We start from the raw sequence: 23,672 nt of genomic DNA, 5'->3' as shown, positions 1-23,672 counted from the left end.
AATCACTGGTGTGACGTGGTCAGCGGCCTGCCAGGCGAGGATGTCGTGCATCTGGCTGAGTATGGCCGTGACCATGGTACGGCTGCGTAGTAGGAATGAAAAGACCCCCATGTGATTTATGCGAAGACCGTACAGGACTCAGGGTGAGTCTACAGGTAGAGGCTGGCCCTGGGGGCAGGGGGGACTCTGTAAGCATAGTGCAAACAGTGATAAAAAAGGAGGAGCACAAGAACCAGGACGAAGGACAATTCCCAAGGGCCAACAAGGGGCAGGGTTGGGAGCTAACAGAAGGAATCTGCTTCCTATGAGGGTGAAGATAGACCCTGTCCTAGGATATCATAGAGACCCTAGAGTGCGCCATAGTTCTAGCAGGTAAAACGAATGACAAGTCTGTAGGGCCAACATGGGGGGGACAGTAGATAACAAGGGGATGCTACAACCTATGTGTGTAAGAAGGGGCCCTGTCCCAGCTTCTGGTTACAGCCCTAGTGGCTGCCATTCTACTTGCAAGTTGAGTCCCCAACGAAAGGAGTCAAATTTATACAACCAGAATTGTTCTTGTCTGGCTAGTTTGAAATCATTTTCTCTCATGTTGCTTCCTGAAATTTTGTCTACTACCCACCCGCACATATCATTCTCGCTATGGTTCATAAGCTAGAAGTGTTCAACCAGGGGCTCTGTCATTGTCTTGGTTCTGATTTGTGATCGGTGCTCAATGATTTTGACTTTGACTTTTCTTGTAGTTTTCCCAACATATATTTTCAGTCATGGGCATTGAATTGCATAAATTACATTGGCACTATTGCAAATGCTATGGAAATTAAGATTCCATTCTTTACTGTTGACTTCAAAGCTCAAAGTTTTCTTGGTGAATTTGCAAATTACACAACCCCCACATGTGTATTGTCCCTTGACAGGAGGTAGACCCATGAGTGCTCTCAAACCAGTGGGGCATTCAGTTGCATGGTGGTCCGCAGAGACCAAGTGTTTGAGATTTTTGCCTTTTATTAAAGCAAAAAGTGGTGGTTCCCAATCTGGCGACTTAATTTAGAGGATATGCATTACTCTGTGGGCTACAAGTAGTCGCATATACCGTCCTCTATGTTTCATCTTTTTTATTCCTGGTTTTATCTAGGAGATTGGTTCTGTCTGCGAATCTTGCCTGCTTTCTACAGGTTGTGAGTGCATGTCTGGGGTCGCCCCTGTCAAGGAATCTGTCAAAGACTATATCAGCTTCTTTCTTGAAATCATGTGTGAGGGTACAGTTACTTTAGACTCGAAGAAACTGTCCGTATGGAATATTATCCCTCAAGGACTTAAGATGATAGCTCAGGTGGTGCAAGATGGTGTTGCGGTCAGTCGGCTTTCTGTATAGACTCGTCCCCAACATTCCTTCAATATCCTTGATGGCAAGATCTAAAAACTGGATATGCTTGTTGTCTTTACAGATCGTGAACGTCAGATTGGGGTTAAGGTTATTCACCCATTCAAAGAACACATCAATGTTTGCCTCTCTAGTATCTCAAACTATGAGGATGTCGTCAATGTATCTCTTGTAAAGAACTAGTGCCGCCCGGTATGGATTATTAGGCGCGAGTATGAAAAGTTCCTCAAATTTTGACATATACAGATTACCCAAGTAGGAGGCAAAAAATGCTCCTATTGCTGTTCCTTTGATTTGGGCAAATGATTGGCTGTTGAAGAGAAAGAAGTTGTGGTAAAGTGCTACTTCTAACAGTTCCAAAATAAATGCAGTGGGTACTGGATGGGGATGTACTCTGTCATTCAAATAGTCTTTCACCACTTGTAAAGCTTCCCCCTGTGGTATGTTGGAATATAAAGATTCTATATCTAAGGTCACCAGGAGAGTTCTCAGATTCAAAGGTTACACCTTCAATCAAGTTGATGACATCAGTGGTGTCGGACAGATAGGCTAGCGTAGTGACTGCCAATGGTTTCCAAAAATAATCAATAGACTTCCCTATAGGTTCCAGCACTGTTCTGCACAATGAAACAATGGGTCTCCTTGGGGGTTTATCAAGATTTTTGTGGATGTTTGGCAAGATGTAAAACAGGGGTGTTCTGGGATCTTTGATGTTGAAAAACTCAAATTCCTTGTTGGTGAGGAATCCAGCCTCTTTTCGTGACAGTGTGATCTCTGTGATCCTAGATTGGATACTGCTAGTCGGATCACCCTGAAGGGACTTATAGGTGTCCGTTGCAAGAATAATCCTGTACACTTCCTGTTCATAAAAGCTGCTGTCCATGACGACTATGCCCCCTCCTTTGTTGGCACTTTGATCACAATGTTCCTGTAATTTTGGAGATTTTGCAGTATATCTTTCTTTCTCCGTACGAAGTTAAAATCTGCTGGGGACAAATTGTCCCTGAAAATATCATGAAAGCCTTTAAGGATGACTTTTTTCGAAATGTCATAGTTTCCTTTGAAATCATGTTGTTAGTAGGAGTAAAGGAAGACTTGCAATGGAATGGGGTATTGGCCGTTTCATGATCCAGATTCAATTGACCTTCAAAGAAGTTGTGTAACCGAATTTTCCGAAGAAATTGGGCCTCATTACGACCCAGGCGGTCCGGAAATAACGGTGGCGGTAAACCCACCGCCACCGTTGTTTCCGGACCGCCTGAGTCCGACCCCTGCAGGCGGGAGGTGATGTTCCTGCCAGGTCTGACCTGGCGGGTTTAACACCGCCAGGCTGCAGGCGGACGAGGAAACACCGGCAGCATTACGAGATGCTGCCGGTGTTTCCATGATCCCCATTCCCATCGAGTCCCATAGGACTCAATGGGAATGGGGATTAACACCATTCCGCCTCCGTGATTCCCGGAAAACCGGGGTTGTAATGCCCCGGTAATTCCGGGAATCACGGAGGCGGAATGGTAATACGAGTCCGGCGGTAACCAGGCGGTTTTATCATCTAGACATTTTTAGTAAACCTTGTTACCTGGAGGTCTTCTTGTAATTACTGATGCTGTTGCATTTCATTTTCTAAGCTTATACAAGCCTCTAAAAAGTATTCATAAATAATTCTCTGGAATGTAATGCTTCCAGAGATGATTTATCAAAACTCTACATCCTGATCAATTGGTGTAGGATTAATGAGACTAAACCCCTGAGGTCCACAATCCTGTTACTCTAATTGTGAGGAGTGTTCTGGTTTTGCAACTTCTTCACCTCAAAGCAATTTGTCATTTTACCCCCATTACGGGGTGTTTCAGAGCACGATTTCTTACACCACCCTCTTCTTGATAAGGGGACTATTTAAAAGTGTGAGACATTGTTCCAAATTATCCTTACTTATATCCATCTAGTACAAAGGAACGTTATTTTAATTTTTACCATCTATTGCACCCCAATTACTCCATCCTTGAATCCTCCACTTCTTAAATTATATCTGGATTCCATGTTATTCTTTATTGCGAATAATACAAATTTCCAGTCCTGCACCTCACCACCCCACAGCAAATCATGTGGAGCAGCATATAAAGTTCAATTAGAGAAATGCCAACAGGCCAAAAGTCGATTGAATGTGTGGAGAAGCGGTCGGCCTAGGTCCTAACATGTTCAAAGAGATTTTATTTAAATAATAAGAAAATGCTTATCTAACCCTATTGCTAGGATGGCAATTCCCTACCTAATTAACTAAACTAAGGGTGCTCGTCAAATGTCCAAAACAAAATAGTCCAAAACCTACTTGCTATCTTCTGGCCCCACCACTTTAGAAAAACTGGTGTACAATCTGTATGTATACGATATCCCAATAGTGTTGGCCGAAGTGAATAACTGCCCACCTAAAGTAGGGGATACAACTTGTGCAGTACTGGCATATGCGGACGATTTGGTCATTTTCGACAACACTATTGCTAGTATTAGGCGCTCAGCGGTAGCACTATGGGAATACGCAAAGATCAATGGGTTAGCTGTTAACCTTGATAAGACCAAAGTGATTAGATTCACGAAGAAAAAAGTCTCTCGTGTTGAGCTATGGGTGCAGTATGATAATATACTTTATTCCCCTTCCTATCGGTACTTAGGAGTTGAAATTGAACCCTGGGGTGATTACTCTCTATGTAGACAAAATAGGAGAACTAGGGCGCAGCAAGTTACAGCTTTAATTGCGTCATTTACCAGGAGGCAGGCTGGTTTCACACTATGGGGGACGAGACACCTGTATATACAGGTGTTTGCGCCTATGATTACGTATGGCCTGGAAGCACTAACCTCTTCTGATCTAGCCTGGCTGCAAGTGGTTGAGGGAAAATTTTGGCGACGCATACTGGGGTTACCCCCTAGTGTTCCTATGGCCCTTATAAGGCTGGAGTTGGGTCTACCCTCACTTAAAGCAATGGTACTGAAAAAGAGGGTGGGCTTTTATCTCAAGATGAAGAATAGTTCTTTTAACCCTATGCTGGCTACCATGCATATAGAAGTAAGTAAAAAAGATACTACCTCTCCTCTCCAGAAAAGTATGATCCAATTTCTGAGAGATATTGGCTGGACTAACAGAGGGACAACCATTTCCCAGGTGGTCATGACAGCACTGGGGAAAAAGGTAGATCTCTGGGATTGGTTAGAGAACTTTTCCCATCTAGGGTGTTTAAAGTCATGTGCCTTTGTAAAGTATCGACTTTACAACTTTATGAAACCTCAGGCATATCTGTACCTATGCCCTTCCACAAGGCTAAGACGGTTTATTATTCTTTTCCGTCTGGAGCAACTACCGACCTTGTGTAATGTGGGACCTAGGGAAAAGATCGCAACTGTAGAACGAATATGTCGTATATGTAACCTGCCTGAAAGCCTGGAGACAGCCAAGCATCTATTAACTGAAAGCATCACAATGAGACCCACAATTGTTAAATATCTAGGAGAATTTGCCCATAATCTGGAATCTATACCGGAAAATCAATTTTGGTTATACTGTACTAATACAGTAAACATGCATCTTTTTATTGCATTATATAATGTATGGCTCCAGATTGAAAAAGTGATGGGCATCAGGATTTAAATAAATGATTGAAATGATGTTTTATTATGAAGTTTTTTAGGAAGCTTTTGGATATTGTAAAAGTTATATGTATTTAGATATACTTGATTTATCCTTTTCCTTTTATACTTACACAACTGTATAAATTGCATATTTTAAATTTTCCTTTTTTGATTATGTATAAGTAATATGTGTAAAGTTTGAATTTTTCAATCTATATCACATTAAAGTATTATTTACTTTAGAAAAACGTAACAAAAAAATAGACCAGAACATAGACCAGAGCCGTAGCCAGAATGAAAAGGCTTCGCCTGGCTAAACTACTTGGGTTGTTCCCAAATAAGATTAATCAAATGGTCAAAGTTCCTACATTTTTCACAACACAGTTCTTCATTCTCTTTTCAGGTTTTGAATGACAAGTCTTAAGTCTTCAAACACATCCTATACTTTTTGTTCATTAAAAAGAAAAAGGATTTTCTGAGTGTGATTCCACCACTTTGTACCTGATCTTTGATATTGTTTTTGGTTTGAGCAATGGAACCTTCCAGGTTCTCTCTGTTCCCAGTGTTGATCACTACCACTTGTATTTCTAGGACTCCCCAAAGTCCACTGGCCCTCTGATGTGTTTAACTCAACAGAGTCTCTTATGGGCGTCAGCCAATATTCTGTTTTTTCTGGCTCCAGTGGCTTCCCTAGCATCGTATATCAATGTTACTTGTTTTTATAGGGCTACCCGAAACCCTCTGGCCCTCCGATATGCTTAATTAAGCAGGGCCTCAATTGGCGCCTGCCAGTGTCCAGCATTTGGCTTTTCCCAGGCTTCCGTAAACCCTTTGGCTTCTCCGGCAATCGGGGGCACAATTGTCACTCTTCTCATGCAGAGGTTGGTTATCCGATCTCTCCATGGCGGTCTGGTCTCTGAGTCGGTTAACGGGCAGCTTGCCCAACATGGTTTCAGGTGTGGTCACACCACCAGGCGAAATGGTCCTTCCATCGTCCCCGTCTCGTTCTCTGCCTCAGCTTCATTGCCTCTCAGGACACCAGCCTTCTGGCATTTCTTCCCTTGCAATCAGCTCCCACTCCACGCTACCGCTGGCTCTGCGGTCTAGTGTGGCTCTGCCCCTCTAGAACGTCTTCCCATCAAGAGGCTTGTCTCTGTGCAGGATTCCTCATCCTCCACTCAAGGTTTCTCGGTTTTGTATGTTTGCCACCACAAACAAAAGGGGGGTGTCGTTCCTCTTTGACTGTTGAGCTCAGTGGGAATCCAGCATTACCTGAAGCCAAAGAGATTGAAGTAATGGCACTATTTGTTGAATCCAAAACAGAAGTAGCATCAGTCTTTTCGATTCCCATATATGCAGACAATGTATTTTTGATAGGGAGTTCCTCGGAGGAATGGGAGTCTTTGTCCCCTAGAGGTAAGTCGCTCCCAGTGAGGTCCCACTTTCCCAGACCCATCGGGAGGTTCTTGCTTAGTAGGATTACCTCCCTAGCCTCAAAGGGTGGGGCTACCCTCTGGGGAGAAGGGCCGAATAGTCCAGGTTGTCACAAAGGACAGTAATTAAAATTCTGCCATGAGTAAAAATAGTCATGCAATATACATAAAGTACAATATATTAATCAATAGGCCAGAAATCAATTTAAAATTAGTCATACAGTTCTTCAAAACATGCAAATGATCGTATATACTTAAAACCATACAATGTACTCCGTAAAAAGCAAACAACCTTCTTTGACTACATCATACTATAACATCAGCCTAAAATACCTTTATGAAATTACTGCCACATACTAGACTTATTAGGCTAGGTATCTATGATTACGTCCAGTTGATGCACGTGAAACAAAAAACCCTGTTTGGCTTCCTGGGCTGCCTTAGTCTCCCAGAACGATTATGACCCGAATTGGGTAGGAGGGGCCAATAATCAAATGAAGTCCACTAAATTACAATTGTAACTACTAAATCACAGGCGAGTATCTCCTAATCCAGTTATCAGTCCTTTCTAGGTCTCCAAGTCCCTAGTTAGTCTCCAAGCCCCTTTTCCCCCTCTTGTCTAAAAACAATGCTTTTTTGATCACAAAAGAAGGTGCAATAGATAAGATACCAAATAGTACAGGACACTGTGTCCTTTTTGCAAAAGGAGTGAGTTAGAGAGACATTCTGACCAGGTTAGGGGAGTAATGTCAAGAACTCACAGGTAGTAGGGGTAAGCCGATTTGCCAATGATAATATGGAACAATTGTGTGGTCACAGTAAAGAAAGGGTTAAACACCTTTATTTTAGGACATTACTTTGTGTCTCATTTAGGAAGAAGGCTTGGAGTGGGCTAGATGGACTGAAAGCCCTCTGGAGCACGAAAAGAAACAAAGGGACTTCATTTCCCAGAAGGCTTGCATGCCCACGAGCCTCTGGGATCCATCAGGACAACGCCCGATCAACTGCGCATGCATGCAGCGCGCACAGAGACCTTTTCTTGCGCTACAGATCTTTGAAGAGAGAAGACTTGTCCCAGAGGGCTCCTGCAGGCTGCAAACCGCAGGGCCACTCCCCACCTGCGAACACTGCAGGCCCCGCTCGAGACATCAGATAAGTGCACTAACAAACGTTTGGTTACATTTTAGAAGCGCGAACACCAGCAGTGTTCAGATGCCTTTTGGAATATTGCATGCAGGGTGCTCATTGACAGCTAGACTTTGAAATCCTCAGTAGTACTCAAGTCGGGGCACCGGCACCATTAACCATTTATGTTGTACAGATTCCAAAGCCCCCAGTAGTACTCGAGTCGGGGCACCGATACCATTAACCCCTTATGTCGCATGCCATAAAACAGCTGGAAATGAGGTTGTGAAACCAAAGACTTTTATCATGTGATCCCACAACGCACGCTCACTAATGTTTTGATTTTCTTGTAGCGGCGTTCCGTCATTCTGACAGCACGGCTAGAACATTGGTTGGTTTATGGCAGAATCAACCGCTGCACGACACGAAGCTAAGTGCCTTCATCTTGTTTCAGTTTCTTGAAGTACATGTATGGTTGTGTCTTTCAACAACCAAAGGGTAATGCATGATGTATGTAACTGTTGGGTATGTTCAGATAATACTCACTGTAAAGACAATTGGTGTGCAGGTTGTGGAAAGTAACTATCAGCGCCAAATGGGCAAAGTGAAAGGCTTAGAGGTGCACCAATGTGTTTGAGGCACAACATAGAGACTAAGATAGGCAAGGGTTTGATAACCAAGTGTGTGTGTGTGTGTGTGTGTGTGTGTATGTATGTGAAGGAGTGTGGGCAGTGGCGTCGCTAGGAGGGATTTGGGGGGCCGGGGCCCCCCCTGTGAAACCATGTGCCCCTCTTGTGCCCCCCTGCCTAAAACGAGCAGTGACCATGTTCTCCCCTTACATTTGTCTGTGCCCCCCCCTACTTTTGTCTTTGGCTCCCTCTGTGCCCCTCCTAAATTTGATTCCTGGCGACGCCACTGAGTGTTGGCAGAACTCCAGCTGCTTCAGGAACACCAGGAGGGGTATCACAGCGGATTCCTCCCTAACATCCCCTTACCCATCCATTACCTCTTCCTACCCCTGTACCCGGTTTCCCTAACTCCCCCACCTTTCCAAATCAACAGACCCTAACCCTCTTTCACCAGCGGGTCACAGAAGCCTGTGTTGTGCACACTCCAGGCGCCAAGACCCAACAGGGAGGCAGGTGTAGGTGCTACCTCTGCGCAAGTCCGCGACCTTGACAAGTAAATGGAAAAGTCACAGGGGACAATACATGGGTGGACTTACATCGATCAAGGAAAATCAACATTAGACATGTTTAAGTACAGGTAGGCGGTACGGCCAGCTCCGTTAGAGTGGAGGCAGAGAAAGTGAGGGGCAGAGGTAAGGATAGAAGTTTAGCTCGAAGGCAGGAGAGAGGTAGGTTAAGAGCATGACTCTGAGGCAAGGAGGTAGGCTTTCAATTTGGCTTTGAGCAAATCAGTGCAGACTGTTTTTCGGATATCCGGGGAAGAGAATTCCATGAAAGTGGAGCAAGAAGAGAGAAAGAGCATAAGAGAGAGGAAGCACAGGAAGGGCCATGTGCCTCAAGGGTAGTCGAGGAGGTAGAATAGAGATTTTAAGAAGGCTGATAGAGAAGGATTGAGCATGGCAAGTCCCTTTTGTATTAATAAAAGGAAACCAAAGAGACAAAAAATGCGATGCAAAAAAATATGGGAAAAACAAAAATGTAAAATAACTGCCAATGCAGTGAAATATCTAACAGACATTAAAATTCCATTAGAACGGGTGCATGATTATATTGTGGTTACAGAAAGCAAAAAGCAACAATTTGTTATGAATTTCCTCAACAGTCGTTGACTGGTGTGAGTTACAGTATATGTGCTTCTGTACATTTCACAATTTCATTGGCCTATTCTACCCATGTGGTAATGGTGGCGCATATGCTAGTTAGCTCATATCCAGTGAAGGTATTGTCCTTCTCACACTCCATGATTGGATGGTGAGTGGTAAAACATGTAACCGTCAGATTTGGTTTTCTGTTGGCTGTTCCAGGAGGAGCAGCTATGAAGTGAGTAAGCACAGAACTCTCGACCAATCGTAATATAAGATGTGACAGTGTGACACAAAATTAGAACATTTAAGTTCCGTCCAAAATTATCTAAGGGGTTGGCACCAGAATATTGTTCCCATCATTAAGAACTGTGCACTATCAGTTCATTTTTCAACTCACTTGGTGGAAAGGCTACTTGCATGTCCTTCCTGTTTCTCATTACTTCATCTGTCGGATTCTGACCTTATGTGCTGGGGCCTAGCTACTGACAACTGTAAGGAACTTATGGTGGCAACAGTAAAGACAAACACAAGTGATCACAGTTCAAGGGTGTTTATTAAACTGTATAAGTGGGTTGGAAAAATGCCTAATCTAACCTAAATCTAAGATGGGAGCAAGCTACAACCATCAAATAATAATAAGGCAGTACTAGTGGCGTCTTGTCAAATAAAAGGGCCTATACTAAGAAAAACCTATTGCCAATCCTTACGCTAAATACAAACAAAGAGTGTGGGATAGGATTCACAGGAAAGAAAGAAGTGTTCACATATAATAAGTCAGGATGCCGTAGTTAGGGTCTTCCTTCCCCACGTTTTGAGCACGTGACAAGGCGGGACTCCAGAGCACAGCACACGTTCGAGCTTTCCTCAGCACGAGCCAACAGTTCCGCTTTTAGCTATCAGAGCCTTCAGTGATTAAGTCTCTTTTCTACAAAAACTCTCTCGCCTCCGATGACCTGATGTGTTCCAAAAATAATAACCAAAGGTTGTGTTCTGCTCGCACGTTAGGGGATGCCTTTTCACCCTCTTCCGGGTTCAGACACTTCTTCAATATTAGCCACCCTCCGCCGGCTTCACTACAGCTTTCAACGCAATCTCATCTGTGACATTCACAAATCTTAATGTCTTTTTAAAAAGTTCACAGAGGACATCCCTCTGCCGGGTTCACTCTTGTCAACACACTATTCATTGGGAGTTCAGGCTTCGCCCCCTTTTATCGGCATCCCTCGGTCAGGTTCACTCTTGTCAACTTTTCCAATTTACACAATTCATTGAACAGTTTTTATGATGCAGGATTCACTCCCCTTAGCTTCACAATCATCTGCCGGTCAAAGACTTTCGACTGTACAGGGGATTTTACTAGATCCCTGTAGGACCACTTTGACCCCTTTCTCACCCTGTTCCTGAGGCCTTCTGGTAACGGTACTTCAACAATAGGGTAGTTGCCCAGTGTCTCCCGAATGAGCACCCACGTGGTGCCTGACTCCTCTGTAGCTGGTTTTGCCCTCTTACATAAACAGTTGTTTGTGCTTTCCTCAATTAGCCGTTTGCTACTTTTGTTCAACACAGTTCGGTTCCTTATTGGCTCTCCCCTCGACTCACCAACTGTGATGAACCGCTTTGCTTGTCTCTGGAGTCAAGGTCGGTACCTGTAGTGATAAGCTGCTAGGCGCTTGCAGTAACCTGCATTTGCACTAACCCACTGAGCTATCTTGTGTGTATTAGAGCCTATTCGAAGCGTGGAGGAAAATGCTGACATCAACCAGGACTCTCAAACTGGGTGAGCCTGCATGCTTGCAAGGGGTTAATTGCAAAGGCCTTTTTTGAAGACATAAAACATCGTGCTTTAGCAAGAGGCTCCATGCAGTTCGTGGGAGCCAGGCATTGCTTTGCCCGTCTTCGCTCTGCAAGTCAGGTGCACTGATAAGACAAGAATGCAAAGAAACAGTGCCCGAAGCCTGGGAGCCAAGACTGGCTGTTTCCAGTCTTGTAACTTTCCAAGCAAAAAACATGTTTACTGCCAGGAGGGAAGAGCCTAGAAGCTTCTCGAAGAGCTGACACGTCATGATGATTGACGTGCAGCTCCTAATAAGAGAACTATACTTGGACCAGGGAGGGGGGACTCATCCTGGACTGTTGGAAAGACGTGCGTATCAAGGACAGTGCCTGGACGACCAGCTGTGCGCTATCAGGGCCGAGGCTCCTAACATCACATCCCTGCTCTGGTGTAGGACTGTGGGGGCTTGGCCAGTCCTCCCCTCCTCTGCTGAGGAGTGCCGGGCACCAGATAGCGGCGAGGGTCCTGGATGTGATCAGATCGTATCTTCATCTACATTTCATTAGGAGCGTAAGACCAAATAATTGCATATTCATCTGTGATTGATAATTGGCATTATATAGCTTGCACTCTCTATTTCCACATTATTATAAATTGCTGCTTAGTTCGCTTTAGTCATTGTAGATAATAAATGCAAGCATCATATTCTGTGTGATTGGCTTTTTTCCAGACTGAGTTCATCGTGCTTCTTAAACCTTATTTGTGTGGGAAGGTAATTAGGAGTGATTTACTTTGCACAAAGGGCTGGATCCCAGGGAGGTGCGGGTACTGTTTATCACTTCATTACCACAGTGGCAAGCATCTCTTCCCGGCTTGGTTATCAGCAGAGGAGGGCCCCATGTACCGTTGACATCTGCTGCAACACATGCTGGCTATTGTTCGAGGTCTTACGATTCCTTCTGGAGAGGATTTACGGACCTCGGTCGGAATGGGCAAGGTTGCTTCTCTCCTTGTCACCCTCTTGATTCGCGACATCTTTCCCCTCCTCTTGAACTGCTGTGCTGCTGAGTTAGCTCTCTCGTCGTGTGGTCTGCCTTGCTCGGATTGTGCTCTTGTGTTCTACCTTTTATCTCTGTGGGGAAGGGAAAGGACCGTCAGATGTGTGTGATTCTGGTCAACTGTCTGACTTTGCCTGACCCTTGTGGTGGGACATGTCAGGTAAACAGCTCTGGTGTTTGTTTGTTGTCTTTCATGGTGTGTGAAAGTGTTTGTGTCAGGAAAGTGGGGGTACAGTGTTTGAGTATCCTGCGGGGTAGGATGGGGAAAGGGTGTCATAAGAAGGGGATGCTGCATGTCACCCGTCTGTGTCACACTTCCACTCCCCAAAGACCCCCCATCCGGGTAATCCTGCCTCACTGGTCCACCCCCAGGAACTGGATCCAATAGTGATGGCCGTATCCTGGCCACCTGGATGACAGATCTCCGGGTACTAGTCAGGGAGACACCTTCAGGTTTCTCACACAACCGTTGCTCTTTAATAATGGCATAAGTGTGAATGTGTGTGTGCAGTGTATATTGTATAGAATGGTCTTGATCTTGCTAGTACATTCAGACTGTGTGACATAGGTGTAAACTACTGTACTGACCTCTGGTTCCTGGTTAACACCATAGGATAGGTAATAGTGCTCCTGTGAGGTGTGGTTCGAAGTGTTCATTATCACTGTTGCATTCACATGATGTGAGCTATGTGTAATCTTCTGTGTTGTTAATTAATTTCCAATTAGGGCTGAGTTGTGGATTACAATGTCTTTGCATAACTGTTTGCCACAGAGAGCTCTGCGAATGTGATCTATCCTGCAGGGGGCAGGTTTGTGCTATAATTGTTCTAGCTCGGGGATCATGCTTCTCCATGTATTACTGCTCAGCGTTTGTCAATTTGTGACCTTCATTAAGTTACATTTGGTTGTTCTGCCTCGGGACACAAGTTGTTATATGTCTATGGGACATGGCTATGGGAACGCAGCAAACCTTATATGGTCGACCAATCAAAGCACAGTGTCTTGTCCTTAAACTATGGGGTATAGTATTATTTTCTGTTGCACTTTCATGATCTCACTACTGCAAACTAAACCCTGGGAAACCTTTGCTTCTCTTGCTTTGAACAATCACTGCGCAGCATTCAGCCTATGGTTGTATAAATGTTGCAACTAGGAATGTGTGTCTTTCAGCAAGGGTCTGACTGCTGGTTTCTGCTGTGGGGTAATGGGGAGATCTGTATGGTTTAGTACGGCTAACTAACGCTCAAGGCCTACATGTAGTGTATTCAGCTGTTGTAAAATAATGGCGATCCTGTATTAATCAATATAAACACTCCTATATTTCTCTAATTGATGTTAAATGCAGCTGGGTTTGGGCAAAGGTACATGACTATGTTGGTTTTCAAGGGGTATGTTATGGCCTGGTTGAAGCGTGGCTACTATGGCTCTGTTGGCCTAAGCATGAAGCCTTTTGCTAAATGAGGCTGCTTGCCCTGTCACGGCATGCTTTTTTCAAAGTGACTTTGGCAGCTTATATTTACGTGCAAGTTTGAGACGTTGGATAAATGTGCCCATATTGTTTTACTCCCCTACAATAGGTATTGTGGTGCCTTAGCGTGGATAGAATTGTGAACCAGGAGAAGATATTTCCATCTGGCCCTGTTTTGCATCATCAGCCATCCAGCCTGGTGACAGTAAGAGGAAGTAGGTATGAAGTGAGAGTTCAAAGAGATTCCTGGTAGCACATGTAATGAGCTTGTTGAAAGGACAAAGCATAGTTTGGAAGACCAAAGAGAATGCTGGCACAGTAGTCAGTTTAGAGAACTAGAGTGGTTAAGAGAAGCTTGGCCGTGTTGAAAGGAAGGCGGTACCTGATTTTTTTAATATTTAGGAGGTTGAGGTGAGCGACCCTTGTAGTTTTTGATATGAAAGTAGAGATTGTGTGAAGAGTCATATATGAGGATGAGGTTTCTAGCTGTATGGGAGAGGTCAGGTGAAAACTGGATAGGCAGGTGAGAAGATATATGAGAGAGAGCATATTTGGCAGGGAAAAGAGCACCTCTGTTTTGGAAGAGTTTAACATCACAGAGTGCAAGGCCATGCCATATTCAATGGCAGAGAGACAGTTAGAAATGTTAATAGTGGGATCAGTGGAGAGTTCAGGAAAAGAGAAGAAAATGTGGGTGTAATTCATGAAGAGTTGGCACGAGAACTCAAAGAAGGAGATTAGTGCCCTAAGAGCAGAGGTATAGAGTGTAAAGAGGAGATGACCCAAGACATAGCCTTGTACAACACAAACAGTTAGAGGACAGAGTTCAGAGGTGGTGTTGTTCCAGGAGACAGAATGGGCAAGGTGCTAGGTAGAATTCAATCCCAGCAAGGGCTCAATCCCGAATCCCAAGAAAAGAGAGAGTAATAAGAAGGTCAGAGTGACCTGCAGTGTCAAAGGAAACAGACAGGTCAAGTAGAATTAGAATAGAGGGTGGGGTTTAGAGCTTAGAAGGAGAGATGAAGTTGGAGACATTCATGAGAGCAGTTTGTGTGGAGCCACAAGCCCAAGCTCGTATCTGTGAGGGGTGTAGCAAACTTTCTTGATTTATAGTCTCTAATCAGCTTGTGGTATATTTATCTCTCCTTGACATCCACCAGTGAAGTTTTGTTTTAAATATTCAGCACCACAGTGTCAAGTACAAAAATAAGGCAGCAATTGCAGCCCTACTACCACAGTTCAAAACATTCTCTGAGTCAACAATTAGAGTGAGAAAAATAAGCTTGGTGCTGCCTTTACACAAAGAAAGTAATGATGCTTGCTTACCACAGTTAATTAAAATGAAATCTGCATGACAAGCAACTTTCCAAAATGCAGAACTGTGCTTCATTCCTACAAGTGTCCCACATGTACTTGTAAGGACTTGGATCCATATGGAGCAGGTGGCACTCTCCCATCACATCCATTCACGCTTTCAGGCTCGCTGCCCTTCACTTCGTCACCCCAGGTATGATGGTGGATGCGAAAGCTGCACTATGCCATGTCTGCCGCTACGTCAATGCCAAGATGGTGGCAAGCGAGCAGCACCATGCAAACCCAGGTTGCTGTGCGTCCTTCAAGATGTTTCAGAGGGAGGATGCATTGCAAAGCTCAGGGGTTCTGTTGCAGGCAATATCACTGCTGTTGCCTTTTGCTCCTTACTTCCTCTTGCCCCCCCTATCCTGCCTAATTTCCTGTCTTCCCTTGCTCTTCCTGGTCTCTCACTGTGTTCTTCCATGCTGCAGTTTCTCCACGGATTGAAATCCAAGCCTTCCTGCATCTTCAAGAAGGGTTTTCTTCTCCCAATGGGTTTCCCTTCTGACAGTCAACTGGGGATCCACCTAGCTTTCCCTGCGTCATTCACAAAGGCCCAGTGTCCACCAGAGGAGGCGATCCAGTTGTCACTCAACTAGACTCTGTGCGAGTGTCCAAAGAATCCTAGGTCGCTGAGGGTTGCAGCAAGATTTTAAACTTCAGGAGATGGATTCTCTATTTCACTGCAGTAGTTTTCATACAAATGAGGGCAGCTAAAACATCCAGCCAGCAGGAGCTAAAAGCAGCTCCTGGGTATCCAGGAGTTACCATCTAGCATGCCGCAAATTGAAATCCCACATGAGATGTAAACTATATTTTTTTTGTCAATTATATTTGAACCATTATGCTTTAAATGTCTTTCGGGTGTGTCCATATGCATATTCCTAAATTCACAGTGTTAAGTCCTATACACACATTTTATGGCACCAGTTGGCCTCTGGAGCCAAATTTAGGCTTCTGGTAGCTGTTGGTGTCAAGCCAACCAGGTCCTCCCGGGCACTAACCAAGAGCTAAATAACTCCCAGCAATTTCAACCCCTGTAACACTACATTCCAAAGTCGTTCCTGGTTTCAGAAGGATTGGTACAACTTGTTATATTATTGCACATATTTGTTGTGATGAATTTGCAAACAAGTTAGTTTCAAACCCTGGTGTGCCTCCACATCAAAAGGCACATACCTGCGTAAAGCTATCCCCCATCTTATTACAATGGATCCGAGACTATGGCCTCACACACCATAGAAAGAAAAGTAGTAGAACCACTTTCAAGGCGCTGTAACACACAAACATATAAGTACAGGTGAATAACAGCTTAATATACAATATAAGCATTAACAATTGCTTAAAAATCAACCTGACATTTCTTTGGGTAGGGCTTTCACCGAGAATTTATTAAACCGGACCCAAAGGAGGTCAACGATATCAAGACACACCACCATGACAATCCACGTCAGAGATTCACAGCTTCCTGGGCATGGCCTACTATGGCAGGCACCTAATTCCTCTACTTGGTATCATCACAGAACCTCTGAGACCTGGCAAAATCCAGCATGAGCTGGGATTGAACCCAATACCACCGATCTGCATACCAAGACACCAAGGACACCCTTTTTTGTAAAACAAACAAACTTAATTCAACATACATGTGGTATAGATGCGGTCTTAGGCAAGTGGACAAAAATGGGAAACCATCGTTAAGTAGCGTAACCTGCATGGACCTAACATGCATGGAGAAATGCCATTCCCAATTCAAAAAGGAGGCAATAGCAATCCAGTCAGCGGATAAACACTTCACCTCTACACATATGGGTACTCCTGCAAGGTAATCATGGACTACAAGTCGCTACTCCCATTCTCCAGGGCTCTGTCCCAAGGCCACCTCAATGCAGCAAAACATAGGTGTTACAACTAGAGGGGTATGATTTCACCCTCAAGTTAAGCTTTGAAGCATCCAACCTTGCAGACTTCTTGTTCCAACCCTTGCGATTCACCATGGCCCATGAAGTCTGAGTAGCTGATAAGGACAAAGACCATGTACGTATGGTTGTTAAGGTTGCCATTTTGAAAGGCATCCAGACGACCAACCAGAATGCAGAAAAAGTGATCTTACAAACAATTGAATCTTGATAGTGGAGAACATCCTTCAAGCAAATGTCTATCTGGCTCAAGATGTTTGAGCACACCTAGCAGCCATTGCTAACTCACTAAAAGAACCATCTAAATCCGCAACAGGTATTCTCCCAAGAGACATAGGAATATGGATTCCGGAGCTCTGATGTGTAAGGTAGGCCCAAAACACAAGTCAGATCTAAAAATAATCCAATGAGCCAATAAAAGTGCACCAGAAGGAGACCACTGGAGGGTGCAGGCAAGATAGATGCTTGATAGTTAGGCCCCGTTCCCTGCCCTGGCGTATCATGGAGCATCTGCAGAGTTGAATGCCCAGGAAACGGCACAATGGCTCCCAGGATGGTGGAATAGGTGTTGCCACTGTTGGGGGGTACTGAACGTACCTCAACCCACATACTGAAGCAGAATTGGCCCGGGATGGAAGGCTGGGGGCGTGAGGCAAGTGGTATGCAGAGCAGCCTGTGACGCGGCCTGGTTCAGGAGTGCCATAGCTCGTGGGAATCAGAGGCTGCGGAAGATCCGAGCGGCTGCTGGGGGGTGTTGAGGGGCAGTGGACCCCCTCTGCAGCAGTGTTGCTGGACGATGGATCCTATATCCCCCTCCACCGCGAAGGAAGTATGGTGCATGGGGAGCCAGTGAAGCGGCCTGCTGAAGAAGGGCCACAGTCGGTGGACATTGGGGGCTCCGGAGGATCTGGGTAGCCCCCGCGAGGTGTTGCAGGACAGCAGGCCACACTCTGGTGATGTTGGTGTGGGGCAGGTCTGGTGCTCCTCCTCTCCCACCTGCCACAAGGGAAGTACGGAAGCAGCGAGGAAGGAGAGACGGGGGAGAGCCCCCCTGCTGTATGGTGGCTGAGAGGAGAAGCCTCTGCTTGTGGTGGTAGGGCCAACGAAGAGAAAGAGGTACCGGCGCAAGGTTGTAGCCTAGCCCAGTGACAGATCAAGCATGAGGTGGCTGCTGATGTAGCTGTGGGTCCTGGAGGAGCTGCAGGGGTGGCCTGACAAGGAGATGGAGGGACCCCCTCGAGGAGTAGCTGGTGAGTGATGGGGGGATCTTGCAGGGAGCTCTAGATCCAAGAGAGGGCACCGCGGCCTGGTCCCCCGTATTCCCAAACTCCCCCGTATTCCCATACTCCCCCGTATTCCCAAACTCCCCCTTCCGCCCTCCCACCAAAGACCGGGGGGAATCCACATGGGGAGCAGGGCCTTGAGATTGTCACCCCCGGTGGGCAATATAGAGGCTGGGGACAACCAGATTCCTGTGAGTCAAAGGAAGTATAGGGCACTGCAGTGACCAAACTCCAGCTGGGGTGCCAGGTGGATGACCCAGGCTCCCGAACAACCCTCTGCAGGTGCACTTAGGAGCGGCACACTCAGGCTCGTGGAGTACAAGGAGCCTAGAAAGCCAGAAGGACCCAAGGGCACAGGTCCCAGGCACACGTATGGTGCCCTGCCTGAGCGGCGCTGAGGTGGCACAGGGGTGATCCACCCGCTCAGTAAGGGAAATCACTGGTTGGAAACAGAGACAGCTGAACTGGAGCAAGGGGCTGACTGAAGAGAACCCCTTGGACTGGGAGAGGACACAAGGGTGTGGAGACCCGTGGCAAGGCAGGGCTCTCTTCTGGTTCAATTGTTCTGCATACATCACATACTTTGGTTCCCACTCTATAGATAATAAGGGCGGAGCAGTTGGAGGGGGGTACTTGGCTCCTTCTCTACACTATTTAATTAGATGTTTGTGTACAATGCATTCTCCCCAAGAGTAAATAGAGCATCTAGACCAGATGAAACATTACTAAAAATCCTTGGGCGTAAATCATCCAGACATTTTTAGTAAACCTTGTTACCTGGAGGTCTTCTTGTAATTACTGATGCTGTTGCATTTCATTTTCTAAGCTTATACAAGCCTCTAAAAAGTATTCATAAATAATTCTCTGGAATGTAATGCTTCCAGAGATGATTTATCAAAACGCTACATCCTGATCAATTGGTGTAGAATTAATGAGACTAAACCCCTGAGGTCCACAATCCTGTTACTCTGATTGTGAGGAGTGTTCTGGTTTTGCAACTTCTTCCCCTCAAAGGAATTTGTCATTTTACCTCCATTACGTGGGGTTTCAGAGCCTGATTTCTTACACCACCCTCTTCTTGATAAGGGGACTATTTAAAAGTGTGAGACATTGTTCCAAATTATCCTTACTTATATCCATCTAGTGCAAAGGAGCGTTATTTTAATTTTTACCATCTATTGCACCCCAATTACTCCATTCATGAATCCTCCACTTCTTAAATTATATCTGGATTCCATGTTATTCCTTATTGTGAATAATACAAATTTCCAGTCCTGCACCTCACCACCCCACAGCAAATCATGTGGAGCAGCATGTAAAGTTCAATTAGAGAAATGCCAACAGGCCAAAAGTCGATTGAATGTGTGGAGAAGCGGTCGGCCTAGATCCTAGCATTTTCAAAGAGATTTTATTTAAATAATAAGAAAATGCTTATCTAACCCTATTGCTAGGATGGCAATTCCCTACCTAATTAACTAAACTAAGGGTGCTCATCAAATGTCCAAAACAAAATAGTCCAAAACCTACTTGCTATCTTCTGGCCCAACCACTTTAGAAAAACGTAACAAAAACATAGACCAGAGCCGTAGCCAGAATGAAAAGGCTTCGCCTGGCTAAACTACTTGGGTTGTTCCCAAATAAGATTAATCAAATGGTCAAAGTTCCTACATTTTTCACAATACAGTTCTTCATTCTCTTTTCAGGTTTTGAATGAAAAGTCTTAAGTCTTCACACACATCCTATACTTTTTGTTTATTAAAGAGAAAAAGGGTTTTCTTAGTGTGATTCCACCACTTTGTACCTGATCTTTGATATTGATTTTGGTTTGAGCAATGGAACCTTCCAGGTTCTCTCTGTTCCCAGTCTTGATCACTACCACTTGTATTTCTAGGACTCCCCAAAGTCCACTGGCCCTCTGATGTGTTTAACTCAACAGAGTCTCTCGTGGGCGTCAGCCAATATTCTGTTTTTTCTGGCTCCAGTGGCTTCCCTAGCATCGTATATCAATGTTACTTGTTTTTATAGGGCTACCCGAAACCCTCTGGCCCTCAGATATGCTTAATTAAGCAGGGCCTCAATTGGCGCCTGCCAGTGTCCAGCGTTTGGCTTTTCCCAGGCTTCCGTAAACCCCTTGGCTTCTCCGGCAATCGGGGGCACAATTGTCACTCTTCTCATGCAGAGGTTGGTTATCCGATCTCTCCAGGGCGGTCTAGTCTCTGAGTCGGTTAACGGGCAGCTTGCCCAACATGGTTTCAGGTGTGGTCACACCACCAGGCGAAATGGTCCTTCCATCGTCCCCGTCTCGTTCTCTGCCTCAGCTTCATTGCCTCTCAGGACACCAGCCTTCTGGCATTTCTTCCCTTGCAATCAGCTCCCTCTCCACGCTACCGCTGGCTCTGCGGTCTAGTGTGGCTCTGCCCCTCTAGAACGTCTTCCCGTCAAGAGGCTTGTCTCTGTGTAGGATTCCTCATCCTCCACTCAAGGTTTCTCGGTTTTGTTTGTTTGCCACCACAAACAAAAGGGGGGTGTCGTTCCTCTTTGACTGTTGAGCTCAGTGGGAATCCAGCATTACCTGAAGCCAAAGAGATTGAAGTAATGGCACTATTTGTTGAATCCAAAACAGAAGTAGCATCAGTCTTTTCGATTCCCATATATGCAGACAATGTATTTTTGATAGGGAGTTCCTCGGAGGAATGGGAGTCTTTGTCCCCTAGAGGTAAATCGCTCCCAGTGAGGTCCCACTTTCCCAGACCCATCGGGAGGGTCTTGCTTAGTAGGATTACCTCCCTAGCCTCAAAGGGTGGGGCTACCCTCTGGGGAGAAGGGCCGAATAGTCCAGGTTGTCACAAAGGACAGTAATTAAAATTCTGCCATGAGTAAAAATAGTCATGCAATATACATAAAGTGCAATATATTAATCAATAGGCCAGAAATCAATTTAAAATTAGTCATACAGTTCTTCAAAACATGCAAATGATCGTATTTACTCAAAACCATACAATGTACTCCGTAGAAAGCAAACAACCTTCTTTGACTACATCATACTATAACATCAGCCTAAAATACCTTTATAAAATTACTGCCACATACTAGACTTATTAGGCTAGGTATCTATGATCACGTCCAGTTGATGCACGTGAAACAAAAAACCCTGTTTTGCTTCCTGGGCTGCCTTAGTCTCCCAGACCAGTTATGACCCGAATTGGGTAGGAGTGGCCAATAATCAAATGAAGTCCACTAAATTACAATTGTAACCACTAAATCACAGGCGAGTATCTCCCAGTAAATCCAGTTCACAGTCCTTTCTAGGTCAGGGGTACACCATGATATCTTGCTGGGCAGCCATAGTTAGTCTCGAAACCCCATTTCCCCTCTTGTTTATGTAACGATTTAGCTTCCAGGTCTTTCGTAATTCCATTACAGTGGTCTTTCCAACACGATTTTATTTATATACAGCTAAAAACAATGCTTTTTTGATCACAAAAGAAGGTACAATAGATAAGATACCAAATAGTACAGGACGCTGTAACCTTCTTACAAAAGGAGTGAGTTAGAGAGACATTCCGACCAGGTTAGGGGAGTAATGTCAAGAACTCACAGGTAGTAGTGGTAAGCGTAAAGCGCCGAGTTGCCAATGATAATATGGAACAATTGTGTGGTCACAGTAAAGAAAGGGTTAAACACCTTTATTTTAGGACATTACTTTGTGTCTCATTTAGGCAGAAGGCTTGGAGTGGGCTAGATGGACTGAAATCCCTCTGGAGCACGAAAAGAAACAAAGGGACTTCATTTCCCAGAAGGCTTGCATGCCCACGAGCCTCTGGTATCCATCAGGACAACGCCCCATCAACTGCGCATGCATGCAGCGCGCACAGAGACCTTTGCTTGCGCTACAGATCTTTTAAGAGAGAAGACTTGTCCCAGAGGGCTCCTGCAGGCTGCAAACCGCAGGGCCACTCCCCACCTGCGAACACTGCAGGCCCCGCTCGAGACATCAAATAAGTGCACTAACAAACGTTTGGTTACATTTTAGAAGCGCGAACACCAGCAGTGTTCAGACGCCTTTTGGAATATTGCATGCAGGGTGCTCATTGACAGCTAGACTTTGAAATCCTCAGTAGTACTCAAGTCGGGGCACCGGCACCATTAACCATTTATGTCGTACAGATTCTGAAGCCCCCAGTAGTACTCGAGTCGGGGCACCGGTACTATTAACCCCCTATGTCGAATGCCATAAGACAGCTGGAAATGAGGTTGTGAAACCAAAGACTTTTATCATGTGATCCCACAACGCACGCTCACTAATGTTTTGATTTCCTTGTAACGGCGTTCCATCATTCTCACAGCACAGCTAGAACATTGGTTGGTTTATGGCAGAATCAACCGCTGCACGACACGAAGCTAAGTGCCTTCATCTTGTTTCAGTTTCTTGAAGTACATGTATGGTTGTGGCTTTCAACAACCAAAGGGTAATGCATGATGTATGTAACTGTTGGGTATGTTCAGATAATACTCACTGTAAAGACAATTGGTGTGCAGGTTGTGGAAAGTAACTATCAGCGCCAAATGGGCAAAGTGAAAGGCTTAGAGGTGCACCAACGTGTTTGAGGCACAACATAGAGACTAAGCTAGGCAGGGGTTTGATAACCAAGTGTGTGTGTGTGAATGTATGTGAAGGAGTGTGGGCAGTGGCGTCGCTAGGGGCGATTGGGGGGGCCGGGGCCCCCCCTGTGAAACCATGTGCCCCCCCTTGTGGCCCGCTTCCTAAACCGAGCAGTGACCATGTTCTTCCCTTACATTTGTCTGTGCCCCCCCTACTTTTGTCTTTGGCCCCCTCTGTGCCCCTCCTAAATTTGATTCCTGGCGACGCCACTGAGTGTTGGTAGAACTCCAGCTGCTTCAGGAACCCCAGGAGGGGTATCACAGCGGATTCCTCCCTAACATCCCCTTACCCATCCATTACCTCTTCTTACCCCTGTACCCGGTTTCCCTAACTTCCCCACCTATCCAAATCAACAGACCCTAACCCTCTTTCACCTACGGGTCACAGAAGCCTGTGTTGTACACACTCCAGGCCCCAAGACCCAACAGGGCGGCAGGTGTACGTGCTACCTCTGCGCAAGTCCGCGACCTTGACAAGTAAATGGAAACGTCACAGGGGACAATACATGGGTGGACTTACATTGATCAAGGACAATAAACATTAGACATGTGTAAGTACAGGTAGGCGGTACGGCCAGCTACTTTAGAGTGGAGGCAGAGAAAGTGAGGGGCAGAGGTAAGGATAGAAGTTTAGCTCGAAGGCAGGCGAGAGGTAGGTTAAGAGCATAACTCTGAGGCAAGGAGGTAGGCTTTCAATTTGGCTTTGAGCAAATCAGTGCAGACTGTTTTTCGGATATCCGGGGAAGAGAATTCCATGCAAGTGGAACAAGAAGAGAGAAAGAGCAGAAGAGAGAGGAAGCACAGGAAGGGCCATATGC

This window comes from Ambystoma mexicanum, chromosome 4p (genome assembly GCF_040938575.1).
Source record: "Ambystoma mexicanum isolate Mex_15411 chromosome 4p, UKY_AmexF1_1, whole genome shotgun sequence".
Taxonomy (NCBI): Eukaryota; Metazoa; Chordata; class Amphibia; order Caudata; family Ambystomatidae; genus Ambystoma; species Ambystoma mexicanum.
This window is presented reverse-complemented; position numbering follows the sequence as displayed.